Source organism: Pseudophryne corroboree, chromosome 5 (assembly GCF_028390025.1).
Source record: "Pseudophryne corroboree isolate aPseCor3 chromosome 5, aPseCor3.hap2, whole genome shotgun sequence".
NCBI lineage: Eukaryota > Metazoa > Chordata > Amphibia > Anura > Myobatrachidae > Pseudophryne > Pseudophryne corroboree.
Genome location: NC_086448.1, coordinates 844,088,527 through 844,099,956, shown reverse-complemented (window position 1 = coordinate 844,099,956; position 11,430 = coordinate 844,088,527). Strand labels below are relative to the sequence as shown.

General features: G+C 50.1%; 1 pseudogene; it reads right to left on the bottom strand.

Moving 5' to 3' along the window:
• Positions 1–2,855: 2,855 nt before the first annotated feature.
• LOC134928676 (autophagy-related protein 9A-like) overlaps positions 2,856–11,430 on the bottom strand; it is a 179,556-nt pseudogene continuing 170,981 nt past the window's right edge.

The following is an 11,430-nucleotide window of genomic DNA, read 5'->3' as shown; positions in this document are numbered from 1 at the left end:
AGGCGCATATACTACTGTTCTCTCTCCCGGAGTAACCCAGGCGCATATACTACTGCTCTCTCTCCCGGTGTAACCCAGGCTCATATACTACTGTTCTCTCTCCCGGTGTAACCCAGGCGCATATACTACTGCTCTCTCCCGATGTAACCCAGGCGCATATACTACTGCTCTCTCTCCCGGTGTAACCCAGGCTCATATACTACTGTTCTCTCTCCCGGTGTAACCCAGGCGCATATACTACTGCTCTCTCCCGATGTAACCCAGGCGCATATACTACTGCTCTCTCTCCCGGTGTAACCCAGGCTCATATACTACTGTGCTCTCTCCCGGTGTAACCCAGGCGCATATACTACTGTTCTCTCTCCCGGTGTAACCCAGGCGCATATACTACTATTCTCTCTCCCGGTGTAACCCAGGCGCATATACTACTGCTCTCTCTCCCGGTGTAACCCAGGCGCATATACTACTGCTCTCTCCCGGTGTAACCCAGGCGCATATACTACTGTTCTCTCTCCCGGTGTAACCCAGGCGCATATACTACTGCTCTCTCCCGGTGTAACCCAGGCGCATATACTACTGTTCTCTCTCCCGGTGTAACCCAGGCGCATATACTACTGTTCTCTCTCCCGGTGTAACCCAGGCTCATATACTACTGTTCTCTCTCCCGGTGTAACCCAGGCACATATACTACTGTTCTCTCTCCCGGTGTAACCCAGGCACATATACTACTGCGCTCTCTCCCGGTGTAACCCAGGCGCATATACTACTGCTCTCTCCCGGTGTAACCCAGGCGCATATACTACTGCTCTCTCCCGGTGTAACCCAGGCGCATATACTACTGCTCTCTCCCGATGTAACCCAGGCGCATATACTACTGCTCTCTCCCGGTGTAACTCATGTACATATACTACTGCTCTCTCCCGGTGTAATCCAGGCGCATATACTACTGTGCTCTCTCCCGGTGTAACCCAGGCGCATATACTACTGTTCTCTCTCCCGGTGTAACCCAGGCGCATATACTACTGCTCTCTCCCGGTGTAACCCAGGCGCATATACTACTGTTCTCTCTCCCGGAGTAACCCAGGCGCATATACTACTGCTCTCTCTCCCGGTGTAACCCAGGCTCATATACTACTGTTCTCTCTCCCGGTGTAACCCAGGCGCATATACTACTGCTCTCTCCCGATGTAACCCAGGCGCATATACTACTGCTCTCTCTCCCGGTGTAACCCAGGCTCATATACTACTGTTCTCTCTCCCGGTGTAACCCAGGCGCATATACTACTGCTCTCTCCCGATGTAACCCAGGCGCATATACTACTGCTCTCTCTCCCGGTGTAACCCAGGCACATATACTACTGCTCTCACCCGATGTAACCCAGGCACTTACACTACTGCTCTCTCCTGGTGTAATCCAGGCGCATATACTACTGTGCTCTCTCCCGGTGTAACCCAGGCACATATACTACTGCTCTCTCCCGGTGTAACTCATGTACATATACTACTGCTCTCTCCCGGTGTAATCCAGGCGCATATACTACTGTGCTCTCTCCCGGTGTAACCCAGGCGAATATACTACTGTGCTCTCTCCCGGTGTAACCCAGGCGCATATACTACTGCTCTCTCTCCCGGTGTAACCCAGGCGCATATACTACTGCTCTCTCCCGGTGTAACCCAGGCGCATATACTACTGTTCTCTCCCAGTGTAACCCAGGCGCATATACTACTGCTCTCTCCCGGTGTAACCCAGGCGCATATACTACTGTTCTCTCTCCCGGTGTAACCCAGGCGCATATACTACTGTTCTCTCTCCCGGTGTAACCCAGGCGCATATACTACTGTTCTCTCTCCCGGTGTAACCCAGGCGCATATACTACTGTTCTCTCTCCCGGTGTAACAAAGGCGCATATACTACTGTTCTCTCTCCCGGTGTAACCCAGGCGCATATACTACTGTTCTCTCTCCCGGTGTAACCCAGGCGCATATACTACTGCTCTCTCCCGGTGTAACTCATGTACATATACTACTGCTCTCACCCGATGTAACCCAGGCACTTACACTACTGCTCTCTCCTGGTGTAATCCAGGCGCATATACTACTGTGCTCTCTCCCGGTGTAACCCAGGCACATATACTACTGCTCTCTCCCGGTGTAACTCATGTACATATACTACTGCTCTCTCCCGGTGTAATCCAGGCGCATATACTACTGTGCTCTCTCCCGGTGTAACCCAGGCGCATATACTACTGCTCTCTCTCCCGGTGTAACCCAGGCGCATATACTACTGCTCTCTCCCGGTGTAACCCAGGCGCATATACTACTGTTCTCTCTCCCAGTGTAACCCAGGCGCATATACTACTGCTCTCTCCCGGTGTAACCCAGGCGCATATACTACTGTTCTCTCTCCCGGTGTAACCCAGGCGCATATACTACTGTTCTCTCTCCCGGTGTAACCCAGGCGCATATACTACTGTTCTCTCTCCCGGTGTAACCCAGGCGCATATACTACTGTTCTCTCTCCCGGTGTAACAAAGGCGCATATACTACTGTGCTCTCTCCCGGTGTAACCCAGGTGCATATACTACTGTTCTCTCTCCCGGTGTAACCCAGGCGCATATACTACTGTTCTCTCCCGGTGTAACCCAGGCGCATATACTACTGCTCTCTCCCGGTGTAACCCAGGTACATATACTACTGCTCTCTCCCGGTGTAACCCAGGCACATATACCACTGTTCTGTCCCGGTGCTCCCTGTACATAAGCTGGGATGTAATGATTTGCTGTACATTGCTGCTGTTGGTATACAGATATAGTGGGACACAATAATAAGTAGGGAAACAGACACTGAAGCGTCTCCTATGTACAAGTATGTAAACATTTATTGCAGAGTGAGTTGGGCTACAGCCCATTTGTATCGCACAGCACAGTGTGGTGTAAACAGCTGGCACTGCCACCTTCTGTATGGGCACAGCTTGGCACTGTTGTCACTCTGTGGCTACTGTATGTGAGCACCTATAGATGTATACAGTCTAACACGTGAGATCTCAGAGAGCACCAGATATGTTACACGTACAATACTATATTTATTAATCACCAATGCACGTTATGGCGTGGGAGCGGTATATCCGGGTGGGGGGGGGGGGGGGGAAATCTCCGGTATACGATGGTGGGCCGGCTCTACCCGGAGGCAGCCAGATATTGTCTGTGTATGTCCGCCGCCTCTTACCTCCTGAAATATTACAGTGGCATGGCGGAGAACCGGACAGCGGCCTCCATCTGTAAGCACATTCCTGATACCGGTGTAATATCTGTATATGTCACCGTCCTCCCTGATCACTCACCTGTGCGCCTGTTATATTAGTGTTATTGCACTGGACACGTCACCAGATAATACAAAGTTCTCTCACTGTAAGGAAACCTTTCCATATATCTGTAAGTAATAGAGAATATGCTCCTCCCCCTATCATCTGTCTCACTTACAGAGCACACTGGGGGAAAGCTCAGGGTTCTGCGGGGGCTGGAGTCGCCGACTGGGGCTGTCATCTCGTTTCACAGGTGCAGTACAGGTAGCAGCAGCTGTAGTGAATATAAAACTGGGATATGTCCCCGAGAGGTAAAGCAGCAGGCGATTCAGTAAGCAGGTGCTGCCCCCTAGAGGCATTCATGAGAGCAGCACATGAAATGTGTTTGCGCGACGCAGCCTTACTAGCGCACAAAGCTGTGCCATGATTGGAGGACAGGTGGCCCCCGTCCCAGTCCCAAAGGCACTTCTGAAGCACATGCGGAACCTGTATTCTGCACAATACGGACACTGTGTCCTAGTGTCTGCTGTTAGGTCCCAGCCACGTTCCATGTTCCAGTCCTGGTCATTGACGGATCGCTGGCTGCATTCAGGTGTAGTGTTAGTACAATGCGCCGGGGTCCTCGCGGTCCACCCACAGCGCAGAGTCTCTGGGAAAGCCCAATGTGGGGCAGACGCTAACAGCGGATATCACGGACAGAGCGTTGCCAGCAGGACGAGGTTCTCTGAGGCGATACATAATAACACTGTAAATAAATACTCTAATTTCTTCTTTTACAAACGTGGATTATCTTATCCAAGAGGGAGTCTCTGTCCCTTTGTGAAGCATGGAGATAGGGCCCCCGCCAGCGGGCGTTACACAGGAGGGCGGCAGGGTCAGTCCTTCGTGAGATTTCTGCCAGGATACCGCCAGGAGCAGGTAGGTCCCATCCCATGTATGATCACCCGTGGGGCACATCTGGCGAAGGGACCTGCGGGGAATAAAACTAATGCGTTCAGTGATAATGCAGAATCTCCGTGTCACCGCTCTCCGTCGCCATTCTCAGATATGGGAGATGCCAGGGGCACAGTTATCTAAGCTGCAGGTACGCTGCCATTTAGAACCCACCGGCAATTGGCAAAGGAAAACAGATGAACTAGGTACGTGGAGAACCGCTGCGTGACAGGGTCACTCTCCATTGAAATGAAGGGCATGTGCTGATTGGCTGAGAGCGTCGCTTCCACGCTAGTTCATCAGGTTGTTTGTTTTACCAAGATTGTGGATGCTACATGGCGCCCGTCCCTGAACGGCTGAGATTACCCTGGAGAACGAGGACGGTGCGGGGGAGCGGTTACTGAATAAATTACTACAACATTCAGTATGTGCGTCTCCTGTCTTTATTATCTTTTATATAAGCAGACTGCAGGTACCACCAGGCCTTTAATGTCTGGGCATGCTGGCACTAGTGGTTCTACATGATTTGTAGGCCGCCTATTTAACTATGTTTCTAATACCCCACACCCAAAGCCACAGGGGTGGTTGCCCCCTGGGAGAGGTGACCCAAATTCCATAGGGACTGCAGCTCTGTGCTGACCATTAGGGACTGGCGACACTGACTGCCCCCCCCCCTCCCCCATACCGTTAACCCCCCCTCCCATACTGTTAACCCCCCAAGTGCTTATTATTGGAAACCAGAGGGACTCGCACACCGTTTGTCCCTCCTATTTTCCAATATCAGGCTCAGGGATCCAGGGCTGGCTACTGATCTCTATTTTTTACCCTTTAAATGATTTTTTATACTAACGAAGCCTGCGCCGATGACCGCAATCTGAGTAGCGCTTCAACCCTCCTGCCACAGCCAGGGCTATTTTTTCTATGGTCTAGAACACTGATGGTGCTTTGATATTCCATCAATTCTATAGTGTGCCGTCTCTGTCGTGTTCTGGCGGATTGCAAAACTGCCACAAAACCACTGGGAATTACAGTCCTCCGCTAGCGTCTTTATATGGACACTACACGTTGCGTCAGATCCTGCCCCCTAAGTGATGGCACTGCGGAGCTGCTACCAGTATTGTCATAAGCTGTCCTATGTAATATCGCCGCACTGTCAGAATAGAGACCTCAACCGACCGAGAATAATGCAGTGTAATGCAGACCCAATGTTCTCCATCCTCCAGCCCATTACTCACAAGTATCACATGTGCTAACTGCTCGCAGTACTGCCGGTGCTCTCTCCCGCTGGTGCTGACTGCAGTGCGCTGCGCTCTTCCTCCTCTTCCCAGCCACCAAGACGCAATCCACGGTATCCCGATAGAGAACCAGACCTATTTCCTGCAGGAGGGAGACAGGGAAATCAGAGTGCAGACTGTGGAGGTCTTCAGAGGGGCGGCGGAGGGGCCACTCCTGGGAGCCCAGAGGAAAAGGAGGAGCCATTCTGCAGAGCCCAAGGAAGAGAAGCCAGAGGGGTCCATAATCAGAGCCCATAGGACAGGATGGTGTCCATTCTGAGGGGTCTAGGGGATCAGAAGGGCCAGAGGATAGGAGCAAAAGGACCTTTTGGGTGGAATATTCTAGAGAGACCAGAAGAAATGGAGGGAGAGCATAACTGGAACCTCAAAGACAGTAACAAGAGAGACTAAACTGGGGAGTCCAGTGGTGTTACAGAGAGAGGGAGGGGCACATACCGCATAGTATAAGGAAGAGGGAGGAGCACATACCGCATAGTATAAGGAAGAGGGAGGGGCACATACCGCATAGTATAAGGAAGAGGGAGGGGCACATACCTCATAGTATAAGGAAGAGGGAGGGGCACATACCTCATAGTATAAGGAAGAGGGAGGGGCACATACCTCATAGTATAAGGAAGAGGGAGGGGCACATACCTCATAGTATAAGGAAGAGGGAGGGGCACATACCTCATAGTATAAGGAAGAGGGAGGTGCACATACCTCATAGTATAAGGAAGAGGGAGGTGCACATACCTCATAGTATAAGGAAGAGGGAGGGGCACATACCGAATAGTATAAGGAAGAGGGAGGGGCACATACCGAATAGTATAAGGAAGAGGGAGGGGCACATACCGAATAGTATAAGGAAGAGGGAGGAGCACATACCTCATAGTATAAGGAAGAGGGAGGTGCACATACCTCATAGTATAAGGAAGAGGGAGGTGCACATACCGAATAGTATAAGGAAGAGGGAGGTGCACATACCTCATAGTATAAGGAAGAGGGAGGGGCACATACCGAATAGTATAAGGAAGAGGGAGGGGCACATACCCAATAGTATAAGGAAGAGGGAGGGGCACATACCGAATAGTATAAGGAAGAGGGAGGAGCACATACCTCATAGTATAAGGAAGAGGGAGGAGCACATACCTCATAGTATAAGGAAGAGGGAGGTGCACATACCTCATAGTATAAGGAAGAGGGAGGGGCACATACCTCATAGTATAAGGAAGAGGGAGGTGCACATACCGCATAGTATAAGGAAGAGGGAGGGGCACATACCGAATAGTATAAGGAAGAGGGAGGGGCACATACCGAATAGTATAAGGAAGAGGGAGGGGCACATACCGAATAGTATAAGGAAGAGGGAGGGGCACATACCGAATAGTATAAGGAAGAGGGAGGGGCACATACCGAATAGTATAAGGAAGAGGGAGGGGCACATACCGAATAGTATAAGGAAGAGGGAGGAGCACATACCTCATAGTATAAGGAAGAGGGAGGTGCACATACCTCATAGTATAAGGAAGAGGGAGGTGCACATACCTCATAGTATAAGGAAGAGGGAGGTGCACATACCGAATAGTATAAGGAAGAGGGAGGGGCACATACCGAATAGTATAAGGAAGAGGGAGGGGCACATACCGAATAGTATAAGGAAGAGGGAGGGGCACATACCTCATAGTATAAGGAAGAGGGAGGAGCACATACCTCATAGTATAAGGAAGAGGGAGGTGCACATACCTCATAGTATAAGGAAGAGGGAGGTGCACATACCTCATAGTATAAGGAAGAGGGAGGTGCACATACCTCATAGTATAAGGAAGAGGGAGGTGCACATACCTCATAGTATAAGGAAGAGGGAGGGGCACATACCTCATAGTATAAGGAAGAGGGAGGGGCACATACCGAATAGTATAAGGAAGAGGGAGGGGCACATACCTCATAGTATAAGGAAGAGGGAGGAGCACATACCTCATAGTATAAGGAAGAGGGAGGTGCACATACCTCATAGTATAAGGAAGAGGGAGGTGCACATACCTCATAGTATAAGGAAGAGGGAGGAGCACATACCTCATAGTATAAGGAAGAGGGAGGTGCACATACCTCATAGTATAAGGAAGAGGGAGGGGCACATACCGAATAGTATAAGGAAGAGGGAGGGGCACATACCGAATAGTATAAGGAAGAGGGAGGGGCACATACCGAATAGTATAAGGAAGAGGGAGGTGCACATACCGCATAGTATAAGGAAGAGGGAGGGGCACATACCGAATAGTATAAGGAAGAGGGAGGGGCACATACTGAATAGTATAAGGAAGAGGGAGGGGCACATACCGAATAGTATAAGGAAGAGGGAGGGGCACATACCGCATAGTATAAGGAAGAGGGAGGGGCACATACCGAATAGTATAAGGAAGAGGGAGGGGCACATACCGAATAGTATAAGGAAGAGGGAGGGCACATACCTCATAGTATAAGGAAGAGGGAGGGGCACATACCTCATAGTATAAGGAAGAGGGAGGGGCACATACCTCATAGTATAAGGAAGAGGGAGGGGCACATACCTCATAGTATAAGGAAGAGGGTGGGGCACATACCTCATAGTATAATGAAGAGGGAGGGGCACATACCTCATAGTATAAGGAAGAGGGAGGTGCATATAGCGCATAGTATAAGGAAGAGGGAGGTGCACATACCGCATAGTATAAGGAAGAGGGAGGTGCACATACCGCATAGTACAGGCCTGGCCAACCTGTGGCTCTCCAGCTGTTGTGAAACTACAAGTCCCATCATGCCTTGCCACAGTTTTGCTATTAGGGAATGCTAAAACTGTGGCAGGGCATGCTGGGATGTGTAGTTTCACTACATCTGGAGAGCCACAGGTTGGCCAGGCCTGGCATAGTATAAGGAAGAGGGAGGGGCACATACCGAATAGTATAAGGAAGAGGGAGGGGCACATACCGAATAGTATAAGGAAGAGGGAGGGCACATACCTCATAGTATAAGGAAGAGAGAGGGGCACATACCTCATAGTATAAGGAAGAGAGAGGGGCACATACCTCATAGTATAAGGAAAAGGGAGGGGCACATACCTCATAGTATAAGGAAGAGGGAGGGGCACATACCTCATAGTATAAGGAAGAGGGAGGGGCACATACCTCATAGTATAAGGAAGAGGGAGGTGCACATACCGCATAGTATAAGGAAGAGGGAGGAGCACATACCTCATAGTATAATGAAGAGGGAGGGGCACATACCTCATAGTATAAGGAAGAGGGAGGTGCACATAGCGCATAGTATAAAGAAGAGGGAGGGGCACATACCGCATAGTATAAGGAAGAGGGAGGTGCACATACCGCATAGTATAAGGAAGAGGGAGGGGCCACATACCGCATAGTATAAGGAAGAAGGAGGGGCACATACCGCATAGTATAAGGAAGAGGGAGGGGCACATACCGCATAGTATAAGGAAGAGGGAGGGGCACATACCTCATAGTATAAGGAAGAGGGAGGGCACATACCTCATAGTATAAGGAAGAGGGAGGGGCACATACCTCATAGTATAAGGAAGAGGGAGGGCACATACCTCATAGTATAAGGAAGAGGGAGGGGCACATACCTCATAATATAAGGAAGAGGGAGGTGCACATACCTCATAGTATAAGGAAGAGGGAGGGGCACATACCGCATAGTATAAGGAAGAGGGAGGGGCACATACCTCATAGTATAAGGAAGAGGAAGGTGCACATACCTCATAGTATAAGGAAGAGGGAGGGCACATACCGCATAGTATAAGGAAGAGGGAGGAGCACATACCGCATAGTATAAGGAAGAGGGAGGTGCACATACCTCATAGTATAAGGAAGAGGGGGGGCACATACTTCATAGTATAAGGAAGAGGGAGGTGCACATACCGCATAGTATAAGGAAGAGGGAGGTGCACATACCGCATAGTATAAGGAAGAGTGAGGGGAACATACCTCATAGTATAAGGAAGAGGGAGGGGCACATACCTCATAGTATAAGGAAGAGGGAGGTGCACATACCGCATAGTATAAGGAAGAGGAAGGGGCACCTACCGCATAATATACGGAAGAGGGAGGGGCACCTACCTCATAGTATAAGGAAGAGGGAGGGGCACCTACCTCATAGTATAAGGAAGAGGGAGGGGCACCTACCTCATAGTATAAGGAAGAGGGAGGGGCACATACCTCATAGTATAAGGAAGAGGGAGGGGCACATACCGCATAGTATAAGGAAGAGGGAGGGGCACATACCTCATAGTATAAGGAAGAGGGAGGGGCACATACCGCATAGTATAAGGAAGAGGGAGGGGCACATACCGCATAGTATAAGGAAGAGGGAGGGGCACATACCGCATAGTATAAGGAAGAGGGAGGGGCACATACCGCATAGTATAAGGAAGAGGGAGGGGCACATACCTCATAGTATAAGGAAGAGGGAGGGGCACATACCGCATAGTATAAGGAAGAGGGAGGGGCACATACCGCATAGTATAAGGAAGAGGAAGGGGCACATACCGCATAGTATAAGGAAGAGGGAGGTGCACATACCGCATAGTATACGGAAGAGGGAGGTGCACATACCTCATAGTATAAGGAAGAGGGAGGTGCACATACCGCATAGTATAAGGAAGAGGGAGGGGCACATACTTCATAGTATAAGGAAGAGGGAGAGGCACATACCGCATAGTATAAGGAAGAGGGAGGGGCACATACCGCATAGTATAAGGAAGAGGGAGGGGCACATACCTCATAGTATAAGGAAAGAGGGAGGTGCACATACCGCATAGTATAAGGAAGAGGGAGGGGCACATACCGCATAGTATAAGGGAGAGGGAGGAGCACATACCGCATAGTATAAGGAAGAGGGAGGTGCACATACCGCATAGTATAAGGAAGAGGGAGGTGCACATACCGCATAGTATAAGGAAGAGGGAGGGGCACATACCGCATAGTATAAGGGAGAGGGAGGTACACATACCGCATAGTATAAGGAAGAGGGAGGGGCACATACCGCATAGTATAAGGGAGAGGGAGGGGCACATACCGCATAGTATAAGGAAGAGGGAGGGGCACATACCGCATAGTATAAGGAAGAGGGAGGGGCACATACCGCATAGTATAAGGAAGAGGGAGGGGCACATACCTCATAGTATAAGGAAGAGGGAGGGGCACATACCGCATAGTATAAGGAAGAGGGAGGGGCACATACCGCATAGTATAAGGAAGAGGGAGGGGCACATACCGCATAGTATAAGGAAGAGGGAGGGGCACATACCTCATAGTATAAGGAGGAGGGAGGGGCATAATGCAAGGAATTGTGGTTCCCACCAGTAGCCAGTTGTAGCGCCCCCTCCAGGCTCCTCCCGTATTGGAGGAATATATAGTTTATTTTTGTGGAAAGATTATACAGAGATTAGTTGCTATCTGTAATAGTTCACCTGTGTGAGGTCTTTGATGTGGTGACATGTCTGCAACCTGCCACAACCCTAGAGGGCGCTGTGATGACCCCTGATTCTGATGCACCTGGGGAATGAAAGTAGGAATTATAACAGACAAGGTAAAGATTTTGTACAGGTATACTAGGGGCCTGAAATGAGCAGAATTACAGATTAACACAAAATAAGTGTATGTACACCTACATGCTGGCCCACACAATGTAGCGTGTAAATGGCACGTATGCTCACCTCGTGCATGTAAATGGCACGTATGCTCACCTCATGCATGTAAATGGCACGTATGCTCACCACATGCATGTAAATGGCACGTATGCTCACCTCATGCATGTAAATGGCACGTAGGCTCACCTCGTGCATGTAATTGGCACGTATGCTCACCTCGTGCATGCAAATGGCACGTATGCTCACCTCGTGCATGTAAATGGCACGTATGCTTA